This window comes from Lipotes vexillifer, unplaced genomic scaffold, assembly GCF_000442215.2.
Source record: "Lipotes vexillifer unplaced genomic scaffold, Lipotes_vexillifer_v1.1 scaffold574, whole genome shotgun sequence".
Taxonomy (NCBI): Eukaryota; Metazoa; Chordata; class Mammalia; order Artiodactyla; family Lipotidae; genus Lipotes; species Lipotes vexillifer.
Window position 1 is genome coordinate 120,776 of NW_006769451.1, and position 4,831 is coordinate 125,606.

A 4,831-nucleotide genomic window follows, 5' to 3' on the forward strand; every position below is an offset into this window, starting at 1 on the left:
ATAACAGTGAGAGGCCCGTGTACCACAAAAAAAAAAAAAAGAAAAAAAAAAAAGAGAACAAACAGTCTTAGAATTTATATGGAACCCAAAAACAATCTTAAGAAAGAAAAGCAAACTGGATGCATCACACCTCCTCACTTCAAACTTTATTACAAAGTTATAGTAATCAAAACTTTATTAAAAAGCTATTGGCATCAAAACAGACACACAGATCATTGGAGAAAAATAGAGAGCCCAAAAATAAACCCACACACATATGGTCAATTAATTTATGAAAAAAATTAGCAATAGGAAATTGAAAATAGTCTCTTCAATAAATGGTGTTGGGAAAACTGGACAGCCACATGCAAAAGAATGAAACTTACCACTATCTTACACCACATATTAAAATTAACTCAAAATGGATTAAAGACTTGAATGTAGACCTGAAACCCTAAAACACTTAGAAGAAAACATCAGTGGTAAGCTCCTTGTCATTGGTCATGATTTTTTAAATTTAACACCAAAAGGCAAAAAAGGAAAAATAAAGAAGCAAGACTATACCAAACTAAAAAGCTTCTGTGCATCAAAGGAAATCATCAACAAAATGAAAAGACAATCTTTGGAATGGGAGAAAATATTTTCAAACTACATAATATACTAAAAAAAATACAACTCAATAGCAAACTAAAAGAAAAAAAGGAAAAGAAACACCAATCCAATTTAAAATGGGCAGAAAAGCTGAATAGACATTTTCCCAAAGAAGACATACAGATGGTCAACAGGTACTTGAAAAGGTCCTCAACATCACTAATCATCTGGGAAATGCAAGTCAAAAATACAGTGAGATATCACCTCATATCTACTAGAATGGCTGTCTTCAGAAAAACAAAAAATAACAACAGTTATTGAGGATGTGCAGAAAAAGGAATGTAAATTGATGCAAGTACAAGGGAAACAAATATGAAGCTCCTTCAAAAAAATTTAAAATAGAACTACCATATGATCCAGTAATTCTATTTCTGGGTATTTATCCAAAGGAAACAAAAACACAAACTTAAAAAGATATCTGCACCCCTGTGTTTATTGCAGCTTTATCTATAATAGTCAAATTTGTGGAAGTAACCTAGGTTTCCATTAGTGAATGAATGGATAAAGAAAATGTGGTGTGTATATAATAATATTTCATTGAATATATGTTATTATTCAATTATTCAGCCATTGAAAAATGAAAGAAATCTTGTCATTTATGGCAACACAGATGGGCCTTGATGGTATTATGTTAAGTGAAAAAAGTCAGACAGAGAAAGAAAAATAACACATGATCTCACATTGTGGAATCTAAAAAAGAAAAAAAAAACCAAAAACAAAAACTGAGTTTATAGATACAAAGAACAAATCAGTGGTTGGCAGAAGCAGGGGGTGGGGAGTGTGCTAACTGGGTGAAGGGGGGTCAAAAATATATGCTAAGTAAAAAAAGACTGTCAAGAAGGAAATCAGAGGATAAATATAACTTCAATATATTATTTCAAGAACTTTTAGTTATTGCATTCTGTATGACTTGGAGATATTTTTTGAAACAAATCATTTATTTAGTGAATATTTCATATTGATTAGTACAGATTTACTCTTTACTCAGGTAGAAGGTTGTCTATACAAAAAAAAAATTGCTTGACTTTGTTGATCTGTGTAGGAAGGAGCCCATAATAGAGATAAATCTAAACCTTAAAATAGCTAGAGTAGAATGTTCCATAGACTTCCCTGAGAGACTATACACTAAAACCTTACAGAACTTTTGCCAATCTGTGTGGCAAAACCTGAGCAGCATGGGTAGAGATAAGTTTTAAGAGTGATAGAATAAGGAGGCAAGAAAAGACAGCCTCTTCAATAAGAAGTGCAGGGAAAACTGGACAGCTACATGCAAAAGAATGAAATTAGAACACTCTAATACCATACACAAAAATGAACTCAAAATGGATTAAAAACTTGAATGTAAAGCCAGACACTATAAAACATAGGCAGAACACTCTTTGACATAAATCACAGCAAGATATTTTTTGATCCACCTCCTAATGAACATAAAAACAAAAACAAACAAATAGGACCTACTTAAACTTAAAAGCTTTTGCACAGCAAAGGAAACCATAAACAAAACAAAAAGACAACCCTCAGAATGAGAGAAAATATTTGCAAATGAAGCAACTGACAAAGGATTAATCTCCAAAATAGACAAAGAGCTCATGCAGCTCAATATCAAAACAACAAACAACCAAAGGAAAAAATGGGTGGAAGAGCTAAATAGACATTTCTCCAAAGAAGGCATACAGATGGCCAAGAAACTCATGAAAAGGTGCTCAACATTACTAACTATTAGAGAAATGCATATCAAAACTAAAATGTGATATCACCACACACTGATCCTAATAGCCATCATAAAAAAATCTACAAACATTAAATGCTGGAGAGGGTGTGGAGAAAGGGGAACCCTCTTACACTGTTGGTGGGAATGTAAATTGATACAGCCACTATGGAGAACAGTATGGAGATTCCTTAAGAAACTACAAATAGAACTACCATATGACCCTGCAATTCCACTACTGGGCATATACCCAGGTAAAATCATAATTCAAAAAGAGTCATGTACCACAGTGTTCATTGCAGCTCTATTTACAATAGCCAGGACATGGAAACAACTTAATTGTCCATCAACAGAGGAAAGGATAAAGAAGATGTGGTACATATATATGATGAAATATTACTCAACTGTAAAAGGAACGAAATTGGGTCATTTGTGGAGAAGTGGATGGACTTAGAGGGTGTCGTACAGAATGAAGTAAGACAGAAAGAGAAAAACAAATATCATACATTAAAGCATATGTGTGGAATCTAAAAAAAATTGTTATAGACGGTCTTATTTACAAAGCAGAAATAGGGACACAGACATAGAGAACAAACATATGGTACCAAGGGGGAAGGGAGGCCTGAGATGAATTGTAAGATTGGAATTGACATATATACACTATTGATACTATGAATAAAATAGATAACTAATGAGAACATACTATATAGCTCAGGAAACTCTACTCAAAGCTCTAACGTCACCTAAATGGGAAGGAAATCCAAAAAAAGAAGGCATATATGTATATGTATAGCTGATTCTCTTTGCTGTACAGTAGAAGCTAACAGAACGTTGTAAAGCAAATGTACTCCAATAAAAATTAATTTTAAAAAAGAGTGATAGACTAAGTGGATGAAATAAAGGTCTTGATTGGACTGAATTCATTGATTTGAATGTACTCAGTAAGGTTTTGGGATTTAAAATTCTTGTTTGACCACCTGCAAGTGGTGTTGATATTCTGGATCCTATATTCTGTTCATCAGGTCAAAATTCTTAAATTTCCTTGGTATGCTTTGGAAAGGAATAAGCCTGGTGTGAAACACCCTCTGTCAATTATGCTGGTCCCTGAGAGTAAAGAAGTGATACAGGAAAACCCACTAGAATCCCATTTGCACACTACCACCCTGGAGGAGTTTGAAACCAGTTCAACTCCTGACTAGTTGGTAACAGCTCCCAACACTACTGGCCTAGCAGGAGAGATGCTCCTACTTCTGAACATAATCCTACTTACCTCAGTCTCTATAGTTGTTTTCTATAATTTTATGTCAATAAAATTTAAAGGAAAAGGAAAATTTCTTGAAAGGAAAAAAGGATTTGACATTTTGGATGGTTAGTGGACTTTTTATTCTCAAAGAAAGTACAAAGAAATGTCAATCTCTCCTCCACCTTCCATCTCAGTAAGATAAGTTACTTTAGTTTTATAATTGCAAGTATCTCATTTTAGAATAATTTTAGTATTCTCCTTTAAGAATCCAAGTACCCTACTACTATCCTTTATTCTAGCATATTTCCAATTTTCATAGAGAGGTGAGGGTACTGCTTAAGAGACAAGTGACATTGCTAGTAGAGGAGATGACTCATAAATGCTAACTTTTCCTCCAAGAGAAATACTTGTTGTGGCAGACACAGCTCATTGTTCAGAACATTAATTTTCTCTTCTGCCTGAATACCTTGCATTGAATGTTGCCAAATGACTGTATCCTAGACTGTGGAATGTGACTGGAAGTAATGGGTGTCATATCCTGCTATACATGTTCCATGGTCACTGCCCTAACTGCTGGATGAATTGTGATCAAAATGAAGAAGTCTCTGTCTCTGATTTGCATTGTGGAGGAAAACTGCCTGTCAGTTTTGCCTGGTTGTATGTGTGTCTCCTACAGAAAAAAGTATGTGTTTGTTACTTTCTATGTTTGAGAAAGTCTCTTCAATGTTCTTTCATTGAATGAATGATATAATTGAAGCACATGAAGTGACCAGTTTAACAAACATAATACCATCAAATGTACAGGAACATTAAAGCTATAAGAGACTCAGTTTTAAAGTCATCTGGAGTGAAAATTATGTAGACTGCATGCAGAGACTTGTTCCCCATATAGAAAATGTATGTTTGATACAAGCTACATGAGAAAATTTTATACATAGTTTTGATTCTCTATATACTTATTCCCAAAATCTGGAACAGGCCTTGAATTATTTGAAAGACCTGCAATGCTACTCTTTGCCCAAGTTAGTTCAAAGCAGCACTAAAAACTGGAATACCAAAATGGAGAGAAAGCTGTTCAGACTGCATAGAAAGGTTTGTTTTCCACACAATAAATGTGTTTTCTCAAAGCTAAATGAAAGAAATTTGATACACATTGTCTTTCTCTATACCTTACACCTTATTCCTTCTCTCTGTACCTTATACCTAAATTCTGCTGCTGGTTGTGAATTGTTTGAAGGTCCGGCAATACT